The 24,474-nt window shown below is 44.5% G+C and overlaps 1 pseudogene; it reads left to right on the forward strand.

Moving 5' to 3' along the window:
* The first annotated feature begins 13,156 nt into the window (after positions 1 to 13,156).
* Positions 13,157 to 15,085, forward strand: LOC119808285 (annotated as a pseudogene).
* Positions 15,086 to 24,474: the final 9,389 nt, after the last annotated feature.

The raw sequence follows: 24,474 nt of genomic DNA on the forward strand, positions 1-24,474 counted from the left end.
TAGTCACATAAGATCCAACCCAGAGGACTCCAATCCTCCAAGTCTCTCTCTCCTCCTTCCCTCTACACCCTCTCCCCTACCCCTTTCTCTTTTTCCCTCCCTCCCCTCCCTATCTCATAGTTTGCAAAGTACAGGGCAATGTTAAGCCCAAGTTGGGGCTCCCTCCCCAGGCTGCAATTCTCCATGGCTAAGGAAAACATCCAAGATAGGTCAGGAGAGAGGAAGAGACAAGAACTAAGGAAGGAAGAAGGAGACAGAGGAGGGGATCGGGAGTCTTGTGACACAGAGAGCTTGGGCCAAAACCTCTAAGTTATAAGAAAATATGTAAGTGCCCCTAAATACCACTGACCAATCAAAATACAATGTAATCCAGAAGACAGGATTTTTAAATTATCTAATAGTTACATTTACAAAGCAAAAAAGTGAGATTAACTATACATTATATATTATACTTAATTTATTATATATTTTGTTTATTATTATTATATATCATATTTAATACTAGGCATGGGAATACTACTTGACTTGCCGTCAGTATAAAACATGGACAAGACATCTGAAACATTTTTCCTGGGATTCATGATAATTCAGATAAGATCAAAGCAACATCTAAACAGGGACAGATTCTTCTCCTTGTGCCTCTTGACTCTGCAGTCTTTGCTCAGTTATTACTGGATCGTAGATTATATTAGACTAGTGGGGCCATGGATTTCTTCTTCATCACATTGGACAGGCTGTCACTCACACCTGCCACATGGCTGTGGATGAGACTCTCACCATGGAGTTCCCCGTCTAGAGAGACTTCTGCACGTGGCTCAGCCCCAGGTCCCTTACTCTCCCCATGCTCGCTGACTACAGAGGGGAAGTAGGAAAACAAAGGTGTGTGCTCTTCCACCTCTCCTCCTGCTGCTGCTGCTTCTCAAATCTCTGGGTGAGTTGAGATGCGTGTGTGTGGTGGCTATTCTTGGCTGTCAACTGGACTATATCTGGAATGAATTCCAATCCAGAAATGGAGGGCACACCTGTGAGAGAATATCTTTCCTTGGTTTGAAGGGGGTGAATCCACTTCTAGTGCAGACCTTTGAAACAGGAAGACACACGCCTTTGGTCTGGATTTTGCGGTGGGAAGACACACCTTTAATCTGGGCCATACCTTCTGCCAGAAGGCTATATAAGGACGTGGAAGGAGGAAGCTTTTGCTCTTTGTTCAGCTTGCTAGCATCTCTCAGCAGGCCAGCGGACCTTAAGAAGCCAGAAATCAAAGTCTAAAAAGGTCATAAACCAACCCATGAGCCATCTCTACTCTGTTTATGCAGAGGTGACCAATTTTAGTCATATTTTGCTTCTTCGGCTGTTGTATGACCAGTGAAGTTAATATGGGAAGGCTTTAGACCCACTCCTGAACAGCCCCTGAAGAACCAAATCTGTAGTTCAGACACCCGATTGCTTTTTGTAGAATACTGATTCAACATATTGTCATGAACTTCATGTCCACAGTGCGATCACCCCCTCCGTGACCACTCTCCTCTGGAGTATGCCCAGTACTAGACACCAGACATGTCTGGGTCTCCATAGAAACACACCTTTTTCTTTAACCCAGTCATATTTTAATTTATATGTATATTCTTGAAGCATTACTGTAGGCACCAACTGGAACAGGGAGAGGGTGGGGAGAGAAAACCGTGTCTGACCATGAGCCTCTGGGGCCCAAAGGAGTTAGTTTTGTAGCTTGCTTTGTCTTGGGGATACCTTAGGTTATTCGTTCAGCAGAAGGGGTTTGCCTGCTGATACCAGATACTCTGTAAGCATGATTTCTGAGTGATCGCATGAATTTAAAACTACTTACACACATCACTGAGAGCGACAGTGCTAACCTAGTTGTGTGGATAATTGATCATGATCATGTGAATTCACAGACTCCCAGAAGGCATTGCAATATGACCTTAGATCTAAAAACTAAGCAGACTATTTTTTTGTTGTTGTTGTTTTCATTTTCAGAATACTACATGCTAAGTCACGGACAGGTCACTTCTTAAAGTACATGTGAAATGCGCTGAGGAATGTCTACAACACAGGACCTGTTCAGGGTCTCAGTGTCCACCTACCCATCCACCCCGGGTGCTCCCTGCCCAGTGGATCACATGGTGTTGGTCCATCTGTGCCTCTCTCACAGAATGTACTACCTCTCACCATCCTATGACCCATCCAGTTCCACTTGGATGAAAACTGAGATGACCTCCTTCCCCCAAAGCTATAGTGAGTGCCCCAGGCACTCGTGAAGCACCCCCAGGAGCCCATTCCCAGCAGACAGCAGCCACTGATGAACTGGAGGGGAGGATACCTCAGGAAGAACAGATCGTCACAGAGAGACTATTACGAGCTGGGGCCTTTTTAATGTAGCTATAAATTAAGCAGGTGATATCAGGCAGCTTCTGTTCTCATTCCACTTAGCATCCTTTGGACAGAGATGAACAGTTTGATAGAAAAGGGCCTTACATTGCCTCTTATCACCCAGATTTCTGAACAAGAACTTTCACTGAAAGAGTGTAAGTGTCAGGCACCCCAAGAATGTGCCCTAGGAACTTACATTGCTGTGCTAGGCCATGTACTATCAAAACGAGTTCATCTGCATAACAAGCTTCCTTTTGGGGTTCTTTTAGCATTGTCTGAGATAGATGTATAACAAAAGTCACCATTTGAAAGTGTACGTTTACACCAACTCCCCAGGAAGGATATCTCTATTGCTGCACTACAGGCATACCTGTCGTGGGGGCAACCACCGCTCTCCGACTGGATTTGAGGCCCATTCCACAGGAGGGAATCCCCACCACTTTATGGGAAGTGAGATGGTCCTGTCCGTACTGGGCCCCAAGAGCCTCAAGTCAGCTAGTCTGCACTGGAGAAGCTTCAGCAGGATGAATGGAGTTCACCCTTGAAAAGGTATCCTGAAGCTGTAGAGGAAAGGCTGCGACTTCCCCATGGTTTGGACAGTCTCTGTAGTGGGATTCTCTAGAATTCTACAATCAGCAGCATGTGGTGGGGACAGGAGCTTGGCACTTTCCCCAGCTCGAAGCCTGGAGTTCTGCTACACCTTATTCAGGCAGGGCTGTCCCTAGGGCACCTATACCCATACACAGCTGTCTTCCAAAAGGACGCAATCTCCTCCACCCACTTCAGCACCATCCGCTAAGAGACACGATCTAGCCACTTGGTACAATCACAGCACCTCCTCTCTGAGCCCATCCTCAGCTCTCAGCCTCTCCATCAACGTACACAACAGCCTACCTCCCATGAAATAGAGATGCTGTGGCCACAGGGCAGCTGCTGTCTTCAGACATGCTGGAATTTTCCTAGACTCAAATGTACATCTAAACTTCTTACCGACTCCGTGTGTAGTCCAGAAAGGGAAGGGAGAAACATTTGTTGTGAATTGTTCACATCTACTTAGTGTCAAGTCTAAGACTCCCCAAGCGCTACAAAAACTATTACCAGGTATATCCAACCTCTTGATGTTGTAATACCACATTATATACATTTATACTTGAGAGCCAAATTTTTTTTTTTTTTTTTTTTTTTTGGTTTTTCGAGACAGGGTTTCTCTGTAGCTTTGGAGCCTGTCCTGGAACTAGCTCTTGTAGACCAGGCTGGTCTCGAACTCACAGAGATCCGCCTGCCTCTGCCTCCCGAGTGCTGGGATTAAAGGCGTGCGCCACCGCCGCCCGGCTTGAGAGCCAAATTTTTAAATAAAAAAAATAACTTTTAAATACAATCACATAGTGTTTGAAGGAAGTATAGAATTTTGCATTGGATAGCTATTGTCTGCGGCATATATCCCGTGATCGGCAGGTTAGATATGCCTGAAGATGGACATCCTCCTTTTACCAGATGTGGTATATATTTGTGTTCTATTTTAAAAGCTTCTGAAGATCATTTTAATCCACTTCTGTGTATTGTGTAGCTTAGGAGATTTGAACGCAAAATGAAGTAGAGGGTTTGGAGAGATGGTTTGACAGTGAAGAGCATATACTGTTCTTAGACAGGACTTGAGATCCGTTGCCAGCACTCACATCGCCTGGCTAATGGCCACAGCTCTATGGGAATCTGATGGCCCAGACTTCCCCTCTCCCAACACACACACGCAGATATATACATAATTTAAATCAAGAAAAATAAATCTTTTCAAATATAAAGTCCAATATGCTTTATTTGTATTAATATGATCTTGCTGCTTTTATCTTTTTTAAGTTTTTTCTTTTTTTTATTTTCATGAAGTAACCAGATAACCTTGGCTCTCTTCTGAGGAGCTGGCCCTCCTTTCATGTGCTCTGTGTTCATTCGGAATTATTTCATAAGGAAATCATCTTTTCTTCCCAGATACTGTCTGTAATTGGGCCAAAAGAACTAACGCTAAACATGCTTCAAAAATAACAAGACACCCTGGGCAACACTCCGCTGTGAGATGCATGGCTATGCCCTTTGCTAAAGCCAGCCGGAGAGAGGATGCAAGCAGTAATCCCGGCCAACGGGCCTCACCCCAGTGGTCTGCAAAGTGTCCCTGAGTTTGCATTAATGGAATAGCAGCAATTGCTCTCAGACTCCAAAGAAGGAATTTCCCATCATTCCTCTACCTAATATATAATCATTCCTCATTTAGTCTAGAAATAAGCAACACTGGGGCTTCCAAAAATGGAATCTGCCATTGATCTTCTAGTGACAGGGTTCTGGGTACCTGGAAGACCCCTCCTGCTTAAACATTTTTTCCAGAACATGAGGATGTCAAGAGATGTGTGTGCAAGCCAGCACACCAACAAGCTCGTTCTTAGCAACTGGCCCTGGTCAGGTCACACGAGAAGCAGGTGGGGACCTGCAAAGGGCTGACAATCTCTCTACAGCCCTGGTCCTGTCTCTAATGAGGATAGTAGAGAGGAAACCTCCTTAATAGATCCTAAAGCTAGCAGTGGAGCTCAGTTGTCAGAGTACTTGTCTAGCACACGCAAAGCCCTGGGCATAATCCCGCACATTGAATAAATGGGGCACAACCCTAGCACATAAGAGGTAGAAACAAAAGGATTGGGAGTTCAAGGTTAGCCTGGGCTACATAGAAAATCAGAGGAGAGAGAGAGAGAGGAGAGAGAGAGACAGAGAGAGAGAGAGAGAGACAGAGACAGAGAGACAGAGAGACAGAGAGACAGAGAGACAGAGAGAGAGAGAGAGAGAGAGAGAGAGAGAGAGAGAGAGAGAGAGAGAGAGAGACTGAGTAATTTCCCAGATTCAGAAAGACAAATATTCCGTTTTCTCTCATGTAGATCCTAGGTTTCATGCATATACATAAAATCTCACACACACACACACACACACACACACACACACACACGATGGAAATACAGTTGTGGGGACGGGACTAGTTGTGGGAGCAGGGAAAGAGCATGGGCTGAACATGGTCAAAGGTCATGATATTCTTGAATGACATCAGCATGAGACTCATCACTGTGTGTAATGAATAAACACCAGCAAAATATTTTAAATGTCATACAGACGGTTTATAAAACAGACTTTTACTCTTAATTCAGGAAAGTGAACTTATCACCTAAAATCTGGAGAAAAAGAAAAATCAAATCTGTGTCACTAAACATATATATATATATATATATATATATATATATAATTATATATATATAATTAATTAAAGGGAGCTTGGGAGCTTGTAGCTTCCTGGTAGGCAGACTGGGTGCAGAGCCTGGTGAAGCAACATCACAAAACAGCACAGGCTTGCAGGAGGTAAAGTCTCAGCCAGCCTTGGAGGTTATATCTTGTTTTCATTGGCTGAAGGAAAGACCAAGGACCTTTGTGGAGGGAGTGGCCTAGCAAAGTAACATACTCCAGGAACAAGAACTCAGAGATACACCCCAAGTCTCCCAGGAAGTGAGTCATGCTCTCTCCAAGGGGAGTCCTGACTGTATCTTCATCACACCGAGGGCAGAGGCTTCCTCATCCTGTCTCATCAGATGGAAGAATCCAGGAGCCCTGCTACAGCTGCCAGGGCACCGTGCGGCGGCTCTACTCTCCCATGAGCCGTCCACGATCACCTTCAGCATCATTAGCTGGCTGTGTGGCTCAGACTCTGCGCTAATTTATCGCTCATTCCACACAGTTGCCCTAAAGATAATAAGGGGATCCTCTGCTGTGCCTGAGCACGGGTAGTCAGGAGAAAGAGGAGGATTCTTCACTGACCACGTAAACCCACCAAACCAAAGATCTGTCATCTCCCACAAGTTTATGAGAAAAGTAAAAAAAGCCAAATCACAGGTAGAAATTAGTATTTGCAGGTTAAGGGTGAGCGCAGGAGCGCAGAAAGGAAGCCGATTCCATGTGGCTCCTGAAACTCATTACATACAGTTTTACTGTGAAGGGCCAGGGTGGTACAAATGGGTCACACCACCTGCAAGGAGGCCTAGCATTGAAAATCATTAAGACCAGAGAAAGTAAGGCTTGACTCGGAAGATTTTAAGCAATTTATATGAAAAATTTCCACATAATTTGTGGGGTTCTTGCATGCATGTGTGTATATAATTTCTCCAGAAGCCATAATCATTGACAATAAAATGCCAAGTGGGACTTAGGAAACACAGGATAACACACCTACACAGAAATTTCTCAGCATATGGACTCGCAAAACAGCAGCTGTGGACAGGCTTTTAATAGACCTAAAATCCTGCAGGAAGCCCTTAACACAAACAATCTTGCATTAAGCCACCCTTGCCTAAAGAATCTCGCAAAACTTGCCATCCTGTGAGAGGGGTGGGTGAAAGGAAATCTGTAAACACCAGTCATAATTTTCATTGCAAAATAACTCACGAAGAATAGTAACCATGGGGCTTGAGCAATGGTGCAACATTAAAAGCACTTCCTGCTCCTGGAGAAGACCCAAGTTCAGCTACCAGGGCCCACATCCAGTGGCTCCCAACCACCTGTAACCCCAGCTCCAAGGACTCTGGTGCCGTCTTCTGATCTCGGAGGGTATCTGCACACACATGGTATACGCAGTCACACAGAGACACACACAGGCACATCGGTGAAAATTTTAAATAGAGAATAGTAACCCTTTGGCTAAAGAGATATCTCAATGGCAGAGCATTTGTCTAGCTGGCTTGGGGCCCTGTATTCAATTCCTACACCAGAAGAGTCTTCTCCCACAAGGACCAAATGAGTGACAGATGTCACGCTGACTGGGAATGAAGATGATTCTTGGGCATCTTCTAAAAGCCCCAGACCTATCTTGTGGGTAGATTTCCTCATTTGATCCTAATGAAAGCCTGGGACCTCCCATTCTTTCTTTAATACCCACAGATTTCTCCTTGAGCCATGAAAGGCAGTCATTCCCTACGAGACCCAGTTGAGACTTACTGTCATCCCTACGCTCTCGGTAATCTGTGGTCTTCACATGCTCACGGGGAGGACAAAATGTGAGGACAGAAGAGGAGCAGTCACTGTGCGGATAAACACAACACATGGGCAGAACCCTTGAGATGTGCCAGATCCCAGTCTCGACAACATGTGAACATCATCACTTGGTCAGGATGGTCCTCTGAGGCAGGACCTTCTCATTCAATTCTTGCCCAAAGCCAGGGGCTGACATAGTGGGAAGCAAAGTTAAGAAGCCTGTCCAGATCTCCTCTCTCCACCCCTTTCAATCCCATCAGGGATTCGGGATAAGACCCATCCAAAGGATGGGAGAGCTGTTTTCATCCTCTCCCATCTGAGCATGTCGTCTTTCAGACCTCATCTTAGTTAGGGTCAGTGTTGTTACGGTGAAACACCAAGACCAAAAAGCAAGTTGAGGAAGAAGGCATGTATTCAGTTTACCCTTCCACACTGCAGTCCTTCATCTAAGGAAGCCAGGACAGGAACTCAAAGGAGGACAGGACCTGGAGGCAGGAGCTGATGCAGAGGCCATGGAGGGGTGCTGCTTACTGGCTTGCTCCCCATAGCTTGCTCAGCCTGATTTCTTATAGAACCCAGGACCCCCAGCCCAGGGATGGCACCTCCCACAATGGGCTGCACCCCGCCCCCATCATTCACTAATTAAGAAAATGCCCTGCAGCTGGATCTTATGGGGGCCTTTTCTTGAGGTTCCATCTTCTCAGATGACTTTAGATGACTTATGTCAAGTTGACATAAAATGACGCAGCATAGACCTGAAACACCCCCTACACCCAGGATCTCTCTGCTGGACAGAGAGCAAGCCTTAGCAAGTTTGTCTCTTTAGATTATCTTTATAAACAGGAGCTGCACCCAGATCCAAGAGTCTTCTCCCTGGATGAATTATCTCAAAATCATCATGCCTATCATCCTCGGCTGATAAGACCAGAGGGATTACATTTTAAACGTTAATTTTTACAAACCATTTACACAATGAGCGTGCCCTTTTAAAAATGCTTTCATTTCAGAGGGAAAATATTCCACTGTTTGAAAAGAATACCCTCTCTGTCAGTTTCCTTTGCTTCTTTGGGTTGGCTAACTCGGCTGTGTGGTTTGTAAGGTCTTCAAAACCTTTTCGACTAGACTGACCTTCAGCGAATCCTAAATACAAAGCCTTTTTGGTGGGGTTTCCATGGATACAGAACAAAGCTTCACGCCACTGATAGGGTAGGAGGCAGAGCCATGGGTTGCTTCTGTGCTGAAAATGAGAGAGATGAGAAGTGGCTTCAACTTCTGAGAAGGCAGGGTTGCTCTGCTCTCTCCCATATGGCAACCTCTGGCCAAGGATACTAGTAAGCTTTAGTGTCTCCATCTTTTTCTCAATGGCTAAATGGAGAAAAGAGGAGGGGAGGGGAAGGGAGGAGATGGGAAAGAGGGGATGGGAGGGGAGGGGAAAAGAGGGGAGCAGTGTGGACCCAGCTCACCCTGTCCGGACTCAGGCAGAGACTATGCCAAGAGGAGGGAGCTAAGCGGTGTAAGTGAACAATAGCTCATAGCCAGGACCTCTTCACTGTCAGTAGCTGAGCCTGCCTGTGGCTTGAGCTCACCCTCCCCTGGAAAGCCAGGGTACAGTGACTGTCACCTGCTATGGAGCTAGACAGGTCATGTTATCTGTTGAGAGCAGGCTATGCCCTACTTTGAGTTCCTCCACGGTGTGGAAAACCATACCTTTTCAGGCTGTGCCTTACTCTAAGGGACTGTATATCGAGCTTTTTCTTCCATTTTGAGGGAGGAGGAGGGCAACAACCCAAGTGTGGCCACAGATACCACCTCCTGCCCAGTACAACCCACATGGATCTGAATGACGACTCATTCCTGTGTTTCCCTATCAATAGATCTGAAGACTTGAGACTGCAGGAGCACACGGGCTATTAAAATCTCATCAAGGAGACCAGGTCTAGTAACTTATCCAATGCACCAGGCTTTGGGAAAGATGTCATCCCTTTGTCCAGACCCCATAAAATGGTAGATGATGTGCCAAGAGCTGACAGGCAGAGGACTCCTGTCTATCCCTGGGGCTTCAGCTTGGCTTGGTCCCTAATGGTTGATGCAGCTTCCTTGCCCATGGCTACCTGCTTGCCCATTTGGACCTGGTCCCAATATATCCTGCTCTACACTAGGTTCAACCCATTTGTCCCTGCAGCGCCTCCATCTTCCTCCACAAAATGAGATTTTCCTTCCCAATCCATGCTGTGTTCACACCTCTGCAACCCCACTTCTGAAACCTTATGTACTCCAGGGCAAATCTAGCTAACTTGTATCCATGTAAACCACATAATATGCAGGTCTATAGGTATACTTTGTGTGTGTGATATAAGAGTTAATATTGGTAATTTACACTTGAATAAAAAGCCAGAAGTGGTGGGTCATGTCTCTAAGTCCAAGCATTTGAGAAGCATGGCCAAGCAGATATCTGTGAGTTTAAGGCTAGCCTTGTCTACACAGTGAGTTCTAGGCAAGATAAGGCTACATAGTGAGACCCTGTCTTTAAAAAAAATAAAAATAAAGCAAGATTAAAATAAAGGAACCTCCCTTTGCCTCGGCCAGATTACAAAGGTAGGAGAAATTATCTGGTAAATTGTAGTCACTGAAAGGGATGAAATTTGAGAATTTTTTATTTAACAAATTCCGGCACTGTGGAAGACATGTGTGTTTGTCTATGTCTGTGGCATAGCATTGCCACAGGAACTTATTCCTCCTCTTAAGCCTCCTGATCCCAAAACATATCTGTTCTTGAATGTAGTTCATTCGACAAACAAGCCTTCTGCAGAAACCCGGGGTTCTGACCTGGCAGTACCAATGCAAGCCTAGCTCCTCACAAACATTTAAAGGCAGTAGTGCAAATGACCCACATGAAGAAATGCATGCTTGGTATGGATGAGAAACTGGTGTCTTTTTAAATAAGCAAACCATATGTGAAATCGTTTAAATCAAACTGAAGCATGGGAGCTGTCTCATCAGAACGCATATCTCCAATCGAGCGTTATCTCCACGCCCACTCTCCTAGACTGATATTTTAGGGGCTCAGGGGTCCAGCATACCCCTGAGTACTCAATGGCATCCATGCTTACACAGGTGTGGAGTTTCGTGGTCAGGTCAATTAAATTTCCACCGTGTTTGAGCTTCTGCACAATCAGGAAAGCCAACAAAAGGTACCCATCAGTGAACTAAATAATGTTTCTTCTGCAGAATGCTGGGGTAAAACTGACAGGAACACAGCTCATCCTGTTTAAGCAACTGAGAAAAACACATCGACGAGAAAGAAAACAACATCAAACATAGCTGGGACTCGGGGAAGAGACGCAGTTTATTTTCCTTTCGCACCATATTGGATAGCAGAGGAGAATGATGTCATTATTTTATTATTTATAGCTGCTGGGACTTAGCCATAAGAGACTTGGCAGAGGTCTCTGGATGGCGGGCCACTTGTTTTATGCTTTTATCATTAGTCACTACTGCAGCCAAACACCAAAGCTATGGGAAGACAGAGTCCAAGCTCACAGTGGCTGTGAACACAAAGGACTTCCCGCCAGATCTGACATTGCATGCACGTGCACCAGAGGTGGTATAAACACCCACATCAGTGTCAAAGTGGGCAAGAGCACCGGAGGTCAGCTGATTCTAACCCTCATGTTCCAGGTGGCAAGAAGGTAGCTGAGACAGGGGGCCATGAACCTCTGTCCCAGCCCCATCATCTCCTCAGTATCTGGCTTCAAGGAAGTAAGCCAAATGCTTCAAATGGGTTTCCTTACTTGAAAACCTCTGTCCCCACCCTCACCGCACTCCTCACCATCACCACCACAAACAGTGCCTGTGATGATTAATCTGGTTGTCAACCTGACTGAACCTGGGACCAACTAATCTCCAAGCAGATCTGTGGGGGTGCATCTTGGAGCAATTAACTGAGGGGAGAGACCCTCCATTAGAATAGGTGGCACCTTCTGGCTGTAGCCTACCTACAAAGAGTTATGAAGGACAGAAATGTTACTTTTGCCTACCAGCCTTTTCTCCCTGCTTGTGAGTGCATCTACTCTGTTGCTGCTGTTGCTGTTACTGCTGCTGTCAATGCCGTCCATTCTGTTTGTTGTTTGTTTGGTTTTTTTGAGATAGGGTTTCTCAGTAGCTATGGAGCCAGTCCTGGAACTCACTCTGTAGACCAGCCAAGCTGGCCTCAAACTGACAGATATCTGCCTGCCTCTGCCTCCCGAATTCTGGGATTAAAGGCGTGGGCCACCACCACCTGGCAATGCCATCCTTTCTTTGCTAACATCAGAACCCTCCTGCCTCCGCCTTCCACCATGATCTGGACACCTGTGGCTCTCCGGGATCCCTCCAAGTCTTCAACACCAAATTAGAACTGCTGAGACATCCAGCTACATGGACTGAGCAGCTCCTGGGGTCTCAGCCTCTCTAACAGATAACTATCATTGGGCTATCTAACGCAAAGTGTGTACCCCAATCTAATCAATCCCCTTTGTAATATATATTTTTCTGTAAAAAAAAATGCTCCCCCTGGAGAACCTTGACTAAAATAGGGACCCTTCTGAGTGGTGCACAGTAAGGTAGTCTAGAGACACTGTGTTGTGTGCTCTGCAAACCGTACAATCTCATGAATGTGGACTCAGCCACTCAGTTCCACCTCACCGTCTGACCTGGGCTGGGTGCCCAATCACAGTAAAACTCAAGATCACAGAGGGCTGATCTAGTGGAGTGAAGACTGCTATACAAGCCACTGGCCACATGGTATCATAATTTAGTGAGTTCTGTTGTCGATGTAAAATACACACCAGATTTGAAAGCCTAGTACAAAGTGAGGGGGGATTGTCTCTATTTTTATTCTGCATGTACATCCAAATAATATTTTGGCCTGTGGCATTTAAGAAAATGTATCATTAAAACTAATTTACCTGTTTCATGCTGGTTTTGTCTTGTAGCGTGATTGTTGGATATTGGGATGCATCTGTCTAAATATGCAGTCTCTTCCTTTGGGACACTGTGATTTGTTAGTGTTCCTCTATATTAAAGGCTTGGTCACCATCTTATGGTGCTATTGGGAAGTGGTGGAATCTGAAGGAGATGTGATCTAACGGGAGAAAGTGAGGACACAGCAATGTGCCCTCAAAGGGAGCCTGTAACCCCAGCCTCTTCTTTACTCTCCTCTCTCCCACGCATCCATCCTGTGATGCGCTGTGATGCCGCAGGATCAAACCATAGTCTGGCTCCTCTGAGACTGTGAGCCAAAATAACCACTCTCCCCATCTCAGTGGATTAGCGCAGGCATCTTGTTGCAGCAGCAGAAGGTGACTGGCAGGCACACCCCACCCCTCAGCTCTGCTCCATCTCCTTTCATAGTGCCACCCTTGGACAGCAGTGCAGGAAGAGTGCATGACTGCCCATGGTCAAAGCTGCACCAGGTGCATTGTGAATGGAGTCTCACCCGGTAGTGAGACCACTCCGTTATATAAGACCCTTGGTGACTCTTAGGAAGGTGAGGGCAATGGGGAAAGAGAAGAGGGGGGAGGGGAGATGGCAAGCAGACCTAAAGGCATACATAATCTACTGTCAGTCACAGACCGTGAGCTGCTTGAACCCGTCCTCCTTAAGAAGGCCACAGTGGCAGCCTCGGGACCTGTGGGGTGTTTGTTCTCTGCTCTCGTGTCCCCTCCATCCAGCCGCCATGATAAGTGCCAGCAGAGCCCCGGCCACACATCTTGTGGGCGTGGGCACCGCAACCTCCTGGAGTCTGGCAGCCGCCTGTCACCAGATCAGAGGCAAGTAAAGGTGCAGTTGTGGGTACTGATTTGGGTACTATCAACTCCTGTGTAGCAGTTATGGAGGGCAGACAAGCAAAGGTCCTGGAGACTGATCAAAATGCCAGAACTACGCCTTCTGCCTTGACAGAAGCTGCAGAAAAACTTGTTGGCATGCCAGCAAAGCGACAGGCTGTCATCAACCCAAACACCACCTTCTATGCTACCAAGCGTCTGACTGGGCGTCGCTATGATGACCCCAATGTACAGAAAGACACCAAAAATGTTCCCTTTAAAATTGTCCGTGCCTCTAATGGTGATGCCTGGGTTGAGGCTCATGGGAAACTCTTCTCCTAGTCAGATTGGAGCCTTTGTGTTGATGAAGATGAAAGAGACTGCGGGAAAGTACTTGGGTCACACAGCATAAAAAAAAAAAATGTGATCACAGTCCCTGCTTATTTCAATGACTCACAGTGACAGGCCACTAAGGATGCTGGCCAGATAGCTGGGCTAAATGTACTTCGAGTGATTAGTGAACGTACAGCTGCCGCCCTGGAGTATGGTCTGGACAAATCTGAAGAAAAAGTCACTGCTGTGTATGGTGGTGGAACCTTTGATATTTCTATCCTGGAAATCGTGGAAGGAGTGTTCAAGGTGAAATCCACCAATGGGGATGCTTCCTTAGGTGGTGAAGACTTTGACCAGGCTTTGTTACAGCACATTGTCAAGAGGGAGACAGGGGTGGATTTCACCAAAGACAACATGGCACTTCAAAGGGTTCGGGAAGCTGCTGAGAAGGCTAAGTGTGAACTCTCCTCATCTGTGGAGATTGACATAAATGGTCCTTTCTTACAATGGATGCTTCTGGACCCAAGCATTTGAATAGGAAGCTAACCCACACTCAGAAGGCATCGTCGCAGATCTAATTAGGAGAACTATTGCTCCGTATCAGAAAGCTATGCAAGATGCAGAAGTCAGCAAGTGTGACGTAGGAGAAGGGATTCTGGTTGGGAGCATGACGAGGATGCCCAGGGTTCAGCAGACTGTGCAAGATATTTTTGGCAGAGCCCCAAGTAGAGCTGTGAATCCTGATGGTAGCCGTCAGAGCTGCCATTCAGGGAGGTGTGCTGGCTGGTGATGTCACTCCCCTCTCTCTGGCTATTGAGACTCTGGGAGGTGTCTTTACTTATTTATTAATAGGAACACCACTTTTCCAACCAAAGAGAGCCAGGTATTTTCTACCACTGCTGATGGACAAACTCAAGTAGAGATTAAAGTGTGTCAGGGAGAGCGAGAGATGCTGCAGACAACAAACTTCTAGGACAGTTCACTTTGATTGGAATTCCCCCAGCCCCTCATGGAGTCCCTCAAATTGAAGTGTCATTTGACATTGATGACAATGGTATTGTACACGTTTCTGCCAAAAATAAAGGATTGGGTCATGAAGAACAGATTGTGAGCCAGTCTTCTCATGGATTAAGGAACAATGACATTAAAAAAATATGATTTAAAATGCAGAGAAGTATGCTGAGCAAGACCAGAGGAAGAAGGAATGTTCAGAATCAGTTAATATGGCTGAAGGAATTATTCATGACACAGAAACCAAGATGGAAAAATTCAAGGGCCAGTTACCTGCTGATGAGGACAACAAGCTAAAGAAAGAGATTTCCAGCATCAGAGAACAGCTTGCTCAGAAGGACAGGGAAACGGGAGAAAACAGACAGGCAGCATGTTCACTTCAGCAGGCACCACTGAAACTCTTTGAAATGGCATATCAAAAGATGGCATCTGAATGGAAAGATTCTGGAAGTTCTGGTACTGGGGACCAGAGGGAAGATCAGAAGGAGAAACAGTAGCAGTGGCAAGGCATTGAGAGAGGCCAGAAGGACAACATGAAGCTCGGGAGTAAAGGGACGTCCTGAGCAGAAGAGGGTCAAACGTCGGCCTTTTCACTGCTTTAGCAGCGACCCATATAATTTCCTTAGTAAATAGATGCAGTGATTATAAGCATGTATTTCCCCCCTCAAGAAAAAGAAGGCCACAGTGAATGCAGACTGTTCACATTGGTTTGCTTTGTCTTTCTCATGGGATAGTTCTGAATATCAGAATGGTGGGGGAAGTGTGTGTGTGGTGTTTTCTATGTGTACAGGTAGTATGTGTGTGTATGTGTGATGCTGGGTATGTGTGCACACAGTATGTGTGTGTGGTGTGTGTGTGTGTGGTGTTTTGTCTCTATGTACAGGTAATATGTGTGTGTGTGGTGCTGTGTATGTGTGCAAATAGTATGTGTGTGTGGTATGTGTGTGTGGTGTTTTCTATGTATGTATACAGGCAGAATGTGTGTGTTTGTGTGGTGCTGTGTATGTGTACATGGAGTATGTATGTGTGGTATATGTACATGTAGCTTATATGGTGTGGCAGGTATGGTGTGTATGTATTGTATGTGTGGTGTATGTATGCTATGTGTGTGCAGTGTAAGTGTGTGGTGTAGACATGTGTGTATGCTGTGGTGTATATGTGTGGTGTGTATGGGGGTATGGGGGTATGGCATGTGTGTGCGTGTATGTGATGTGTGGAACGTATAATGTGTGTGTATATGTATGTGTGTGGTGAGGTCTGTGTATGTATAAATGTGGGGTGTGTGTGTTTGGTATGTGTAGTATATGTGTACGTGGTGTGTGGTATGTGATCTGTGTGCTTATGTGTATGTATGTATGTATGTATATGTGTGTATGTTTGATCTGTGTATATATGATGTGTTTGTGGTGTGTGTCTGTGTGTGTGTATGTGTGTGTGATGTTTTAGAATACTAGTAACAACAACTAAAAGTCTCATGACTCACTGAATGGATACTGCTTTAGTTTTTGCTTACAGCCATATGCTACAGCATTCACAGATATGATGGTTGGTTGGTTGGTTGGTTTTTATGAGACAGGGTTTTTTTTTTCTGTGTAGTCCTGGCTGTCCTGGAACTTGCTCTGTCAACCACCTCTCCTGGAACTTAGAGATCCACCTGACTCTGCCTCCCTAGTGCTGGGATTAAAGGCGTGCGCGACCACCACCCGGCTGCATCCATAAAAATCTTTAGTGACACAGGCTGAGCAATTCAGCATCAGAGTTATCCATATTTTCATCAGAGAGGGGCAGCCATAATTCCAAATTCCACCTAGGAACTCACTAGAAATTGTTCTTTTAAGTGAATTTTCCTAACATTGTCACCACCTCTCCAGCATCATGTAAACAGTACTGAGAAGGAGAGGCATCAATCAAACCCTGGGGTCAGGCGAGCTCTTTCCTCCCCACATCTGATGTGGGAGAGTCTTCTGTTTGAGTTGATTTCATTGGCTAATAAAGAAACTGCCTGGCCCATTTGATAGACTGCCCCTTAGGTGGGTGGAGTAGACAGAACAGGAAGAAGGAAGTGAGGTAGATGGCTCAGTCAGATGCCACACCTCTCCTAAGTTAGGCAGACTGCCTTGCCTCTCCTCAAAGAGAGAGATGCGATCAAGCTCCAGCCCAAGATGGACGTACGCTAGAAACTTCCCGGTAAGACACCGCTCATGGTGTTACATATATTATTAGATATGGGTTAGTCAAGATGTGAATAAGAGGCTGAAAATAATGGGCCAGGCAGTGTTTAAAAGAATACAATTTGTGTGTTGTTATTTCGGAGTATAAACTAGCCAGTGGCCGGGAGCTGGGCAGGATGAAAAGCAGGCCTGTCCGTCTGCTCCACACTATACACATCTGTATGATATCCTATCCCGGCCAGCGAGACACAAACAGGGTCCCTACTAAACCTGGAGGGGAGGAATGGAAGGGCAAGAGACACGAGAAATGACAGCAAGATAGGCTTTCTGATAAAGCTGCCCTCTTTACTATTCCTCAAGAGCTGTTCTATAGCAAACAGGCAGCGGGGGAGGGGAGGGTGTCCTGAAAGTCCCATCTGCTGGAATTCAGGTCTGGAAGGTCTCTCTGGCTTAGAGAGATATTAACTAACAAAGGAAATGCTAATTGCTTCTAAAGCCTAGAGCCCGCAGGTCTCACCAGGAGACAAGATACCAGATTAATTTCCTAGGCCCAGAGTGTACCTTGTAGAGGTGATAGAGATGAATATTTTACTTAACTTGTGAACTTAAGATGGCATAAACAAAATACAGGTCTCAAAATACAGGTCTTTGCTTCCGGCACTATCCAGTCTTTCTGTCCTGCCTCAAACTGGCATGGCAATTTTGTCCACTTCCAACGAAGAAAATCACTTTTCAAGGAAAAAAATTTCAGATTCCATAAAAAATTAATTTAGAATATACAAGTGTGGGCTTGCAAAATGTCAGTTTCTTTAAAGATGTTGAATTTTGCCAGGCACAGTAGTAGGACTGCAAGTTCAAGAACAGCCTGGGGATCTTAGTGAGCCTGTACCTCAAACTTGAAAAGAAGCCAAGGCAATAGCTCAGTGGTGGAGCACTCAACACTTACCTAGGATTCACAGAGCACTGGGCATTTCTTAATCCTGCAAAACAAAAGAGCTCTTGCAACACACAAAATCCAACCTGTTATTTTCAAAAGGCAATGTGAGTTCCAGAACAACCTAGACAGCTGGCATTGGAGTTAAAATTTAAAAAAAATATCATTTTTATTCGGATCAACTTCTAAAACTCCTTTGAACGCAAGTACAAATATCAGTTGAAAACTATTAATCTTATTAACAATATGTTTAGTGATCTGAACTATAATTTCATTGGGAAATGCATTCAAGTCTGGTGGTTGGTTGGTTAGCCAGTTGAGTTGCTTTTAGGTAAAGTCTTACTATGAAGCCCTAACTTGCTATGTAGACCAGGCTTGTCTTAAACTCAGAAAAAAAAAAATCAACTCTGCATCCTGAGAGCTGGGATCACAATATGAGGCACCATACCCCACACTACATTTAAATTCTTAACATAACGATGTTCAGTGTCTTAGAGATGAAGATATTTACATGTCTATTACGGAATTTTAACGTTGTAGGTAGAGCACTTACTTCTTTGCAACCAAGATACAAAGATTTATAGCCTTCCAGCTTCTTCAAACGTGACCAGGAGTCAAACAAAGTAGAGATCAAAGCCATACATGCAAAACATTTAAAAGCCTTCTTAAAAACATTGAGACTAACTTAGAAGCATATATAACTGGCTATTAAAATCTCTGTTAAACAAAATCATTAAATCTCTATTTTAAAAATAAGTACTCTAATAAACTCATAGAGGTATTATTTTGGCCTTTGTAGAAATAAGCAAATAAAAAATAAAAATTATTTCCATAATTAACCCTAGATTTTTTTCCCCTTCAATCTGACATTGGTTGAGTGTAACCGGAGACTGCTCTTTCATTTCCAGCTGCCCAGAACCAAATAATCACACAGAAACTGAATTAACTACAACAGTGTTTGGCCAATGTCTCGGGCATATTTTTAGCTAGCTTTTCCATCTTAAGTTAACCCATTTCTATTATTTTATATTTTGCCATGAGGCTTGTGGTTTGTTGCCTTTTGCTTCTTGGACAGTTACATGGCATCTGACTCCTTCAGCAGCGTCTCCTTGATTCTGCCTACTCTGTCTCTATATCTCTTCCAGCCTGGCTATATTCTGCCCTGCCATAGGCCAAAGCATTTTCTTTATTAACCAATGGTAATAAAGCATATTCACAGCATACAGAGGGGAATCCTGCATCAGTTTGGGGGGGGGGAGTTTTGTTCTTTTAAATATTAACTAGAAAAATAAATAAATATCATCAAATAAAATCACCAAATAAGGGAAGCAGAGCCATCCAGCTGTGATTCGGCTGCCTTAACTCCAGTTCTCCCAGGCTTCTGCTGCCGTCTGGATTCTGGTTAGAAAGCAAGGCCAGGCCAAGGAACTGCAGCTTCAGGTGGCAATGACCAAGGATCAGACAGGAATATGAGCTGTGCAGAAATCTACCCTGATAATCTGAAAATTGCTTTTGTGAATTGATCTGTTGCTCTGAAACTCTGAAACCCCCTCCCTGTCCCAGTTCCTTCTTCAGTCTCCTCCTCCTGCCTGACCTGATAAAAACTTAAAGAAAAGCAAAACGTCCAACTCCATGATCCACGGGGGCTTCTCACAAGCCCCGTCCCCCACTTGGGACCCTCAGGCACAATGACAACTGCAAACTCTGTGGGGTCTTCAGTTTGCGTCCAACCACAGCAAAGGGAAGGGAAAGGTTCTAGTCTATGTGGCTGTTTCTGATTCATAGTCATCATCATCACAGGACAACTAGAGAGGAGTCGCTAACAGGAGTCATCAGAAATGGAGCTAGCTCAACTCTACTGGAAACTGAACTGGTTAGCCAACACCAGGCAGCATAGGATAGAGGTGGTGTCTGCTTAGTTACTAATATCCCCTTAAAGGTGTACCGGATGCTTCCTTGGAGCCCCACACCAGGAAACTGAACACATGTGAGGCAATAGTCTGCAGTGTAACTAACACCCATGAAGAACTAACTATTCTTAAGGAGGCTTTCAGTCCTCAAGGCTGGGTTTCAGGGTCAGCAGGATGGCTCCGTGAGTCAAAGTCTTGCTGCTAAGACTGTTGCCCTGAGCGCCATGCCAGGGACCACACAGTGAAAGGGGAAAACTGACTCCTGCAAGCTGTCCTATCACCTCCACGTGCATGTAAATAAGTGTAATTTTCTAAAGATCTCATTTAAAAGCTGTGACGGTTCTATATTTATTTTACAATTTAAAAAAAAAAAACTCAGTTTACCAGAGGAGCCAAATGCAGTAACTGCCTTAGCATCTAGATAAAATAATCTATTTGTTTTCTCTAGCAAACAAACAAAAATGACAACCATCAAAGAGATATGATGGCAACAGCTCACATGTTTTGTGTCTTCCATGAGTCTGGAACTAAGTGCTTTCTGGTAAGTCTATTATCCCAACAATCTACAAGTCAGGTATATCATTAGCCCCCATTTTGAATGAAGTAAGTCGCAAGCTAGTTCAAACATGAAATGAGCACAGAAGACAAACAAGAACAGTCTGACTTGGGAGTCCATTCTTCTAACCAACACATTCAACCAAATACTCCTAACGCATATAGGACAGCATGTGTAATGTTTTGCACTTTTATGTATAAATGTATATGTGTAAGTATTTGAAGATGCTTTAGGTTCTTATAACCACTACAATTCAACCATCTACTCCTGATATTTATAGGACATATATGCATATGTGATGTATCTGTATGTATAAATGTGTATGTATAAGTATTTGAAGATACTTTAAGTAGGAAGAATTAACTCTGGATAGCTGTGTATTCTGTGGTCTAGTCTCAAGCTGGTGAGTACTTCTGAGATATGTAGTATAGGCTAATATTGCTAGAAAGGAATGGTCTACTCCAGGCAGCTAGATACACTAAGTCTAGATAAGCATCCCCTTCTACCCTTCTAATCAGAAAACAGAGAAAGGGATTCCAGATTAATTTATTCTTATTCATCTTTTAAACTTTAAGTCTGGCCTTCAAAATATGATGTTCGTAACTGTAATTCCCTACTGGCATACCTCAGCATAATATGAAAATAAACTGTTTAATTTTATTTTCATTCCCCTGTGGTCCTGTCCAGTTTCTGACTGTTGCTCTTCACGATGTGGCTGATATTCTGTTATGGTATTTGTCTCATGTGTTGTCCCAGAGTCATCTGTTTCTGAGATTGTTATCTCAAGGATGACTGTCAACAGGATTCCCATTGTTTGGATGGACAATCTTGGAATGGTGGGCCCAAAGATGTCTATTTAGGAGATTCTCATTGGGCAGGTCGTTGCTCTAAAAGTTGTCTCAAAGGAGACTCTTTAGAAGACTCTTGTTGTTGAAGTTGTTGTTCTGGTGATGGTGGTTCCAAGGATAACTGTCCAGATACTTCTTGTTGTTCAAGTTTTTGTTCTAGGGGTGATAGTTCCAAAGATGACTCTCCGGATAGCTCTTGTTGTTCCACTTGTTGCTGTGGGGATGGTGGTCCCAAGGATGACTGTCCAAATACCTCTTGTTCAAATTGTTGCTCTGGGGATGGTAGTCCCAAGGATGACTGTCCAGATACCTCTTGTTGTTCAAGTTGTTCTTCTGGGGATGGTAGTCCCAAAGATGACTGTTCAGATACCGCTTGTCTTTCAAGTTTTTGCTCTGAGGATGGTGGTCCCAAGGATGACTGTCTAGATACCTCTTGTTGTTCAAATTGTTGCTCTGGCGATGAAGGTCTCAAGAATAACTGTCTAGATACCTCTTGTGGTTCAAGTTGTTGTTCTGGGGATGGTGGTCCCAAGGATGACTGTTCAGATACTTCTTGTCTTTCAAGTTTTTGCTCTGAGGATGATGGTCCCAAGGATGACTGTCTAGATACCTCTTGTTGTTCAAATTGTTGCTCTGGGGATGGAGGTTTCAGGAATAACTGTCTAGATACCTCTTGTTGTTCAAGTTGTTGTTCTGGGGATGGTGGTTCCAAGGATGACTGTATAGAGGAATTTTGTTGCTCAGGTCTTTGGTTTTGTGCCAATGATGACTCTTCTTGTGATTCATGTCTCGTTGGTGGCTCTCTTTGAACTTCTGCTTCTACTTGGGTTTCTGGCAGTGCGGGTATGTGTTTTTCTTCTAGAACGTCATGTTGTTCTTTTTCTTTTTTTTCAGTAAACAAAATAAGACAAAATCACCAATAAACATAGTAGCTATTTGAACCAACTGAAACAAATCACAGACAATTGTTCCTATCATAATATCAAGGATTTAGTAATGACAGTGAAAATAATTTTCACACAGGGCATTAAATCTGAAATGTTCTTTTGATTGCATCAACATATTTGTTCTCATGTAAAAACACAATCTCGAACAAGTATAGAAAGGAGAGAAGAGATGCCTCAGAAGAGGGAACAAAGGACATGTCACCAGATATTAACTATACAGATATAATCTGTTGATCATTGAAAACCGAACAGCTATGGAAAGACTTGCTTTTTCTATGTGTTACTGAGACAGGGAAGGCACTTTTATTAAATGAAAAGGAAAGAAATGAGAGCACAGGAGAATCTGGAACCTGTGTTTGGCACAAACAAGACAGCTTATACAGCACAGGGAAGGAGCCTGTGCACAGCAGCTCTTCCTGACAAACCACACACGCCTGGGATAAGTCAACCACATTTCTACAGGAAAAAAGTACAATGGAGCTGAGGAAATCAAGACCAAGACAAGCCTCATAGAATGTGGGGGATGATGCTGGGTAGCCCAACTGACATGCATAAGATTCACCATGTTCACCTAACCACCTTTCCATCAAGATCTAGTGTTCCCCTCACCTTCAGAAGCAACTGACAAATCCCAAATCAGAAATCTCAACTCTAGTTTCAGCCTGCCCCCTCATTTCCAATATGCCAAGTTTCCAAAAACCTGTTAGCTCCTCTGTGGCTTCATTGCCTTGGCCCAGCTATCTCCAGATGATAGAATACAAGAGTTACACCCTAATACCTGTTGCCTTCCTGTATTCCCTTTGCTCTTGAGTAACACAAAAGTTTGGTCAACTCTCTCCCTGGTTTAGCATTATCTATCAGACAAAAGACTTTATAGTAAATGAGGGCCTGGCAGGCATGATCAGAGGGCCACACAAAAGTTTGGTCAACTCTCTCCCTGGTTTAGTATCATCTATCAGACAAAAGACTTTATAGCAAATGAGGGCCTGGAAGGCATGATCAGAGGGCCACCAGATCTGTATTCCCAGCCACCGACATTTTAGTGGGCCAGAGGAGTAGTTCCAACCAAAGGAATGCAAGCCACAACTCATCCCTTCTGGACTCAACTTCTATCTGTCTCTGTTTGACATCATATTCAGAGGCCCGGGTGCTGATGGATGACATCATAACACCAAGGGTACCTAGGTCATGTACCAGGGAAGGAGAGAAGCTTAGTAGAGCTGCCTGCCACCCACAGTGGGCTTTCTGTGGTCATTAAAGAAAGCTCTGTCACCAGGTGGTGGTGGCACACACCTTTAACCCCAGCATTCAGGAGTTTGAGGCCAGCCAGGTCTAAAAGAGCTAGTTCCAGGACAGGATCCAAAACTACAGAGAAATCCTGTCTTGAAAAACCAAAAAGCAAACAAAAGAAGGAAGGAAGCAAGCAAGCAAGCAAGCAAGCAAGCTCTGGCATGTAGAGCCACTGGGTCATTGGGAATAGGGGTTGCTGTTCCTTAGTGCAATTCAGCCTTCCTCCATCACTGACACAAATGACCCAAGAGCCAAGCCCTGCTTTACCACCTTTCCTTCCTCGCACACCATCCTTTGACTCCATCCATCCCCATGAGTCACACCTCTCAAAATCTGCTGTAGCTTTGCAATGAACCTCAATCCTCTGATCCCTCTGCCCACAGCCCCTTCTCCACAGCGTCTGCCAGGTAACTCCCAGCTGACTGCTCACAGTTCTCCTTTATGGCAGTCTTGCGTCCTGGCCATCCAGCATTCGGACTGTGCTCTGTTTCCAGGCATCCCCCCCCCCAATTTCTCTACATTCCCACTTAGCACAGGCAACCTTCTACACCCGAGTTCCACTCTGACACACATGAGCTTGCTCAGAACCCTGGACTGTGTCGTGTTTACATGTGACAGTCAACACTCATCTCAGTCCACAATGGGCAACTTGTAGTGAGCTTTGGGTTAAAGGGCAATAATGGCATGGGAATCCTGCATTCAAAATAGCCTTAGACAAGGCCCACTTCCTTTTCTTCATCTCAGTTAATTCTCTCTTGGAAAACAGAGAAGAAAACACACGTCTACAGGAACTGTGGACATATGGTGACAAATGGCTGAAGCTCGCTGAGTGGAAAAAATATCAATGCTTACATCACACAAGACCGATTATTATAAAAGCTTGACAGTGAAAATAAACAAATGCTTACATGCTACAGTGTCCATGGTTACAAAAGCTTAAACAGTGAAAATACATACATATGTGCATACATACATACATATATTGTTATAAAGCTTAAATAGTGAAAATACATATATGTGCATACATAATACATACATTGTTATAAATGCTTAAATAGTGAAAATAAGCCCATGAACCAGAAGACTGGAAGAAAACAAAGACTGTCTTATGTCATCTAAGACTATCAGCCAAGCGGATGTCAGACCTAGGGTAGAAGTTGTGCCCGGCCCCTGGCTCCTCACTGGCCCCTAGTGAGCACAACTGGGACTCCACATAAAGGTTGTGGTGGA

Source organism: Arvicola amphibius, chromosome 2 (genome assembly GCF_903992535.2).
Source record: "Arvicola amphibius chromosome 2, mArvAmp1.2, whole genome shotgun sequence".
NCBI lineage: Eukaryota > Metazoa > Chordata > Mammalia > Rodentia > Cricetidae > Arvicola > Arvicola amphibius.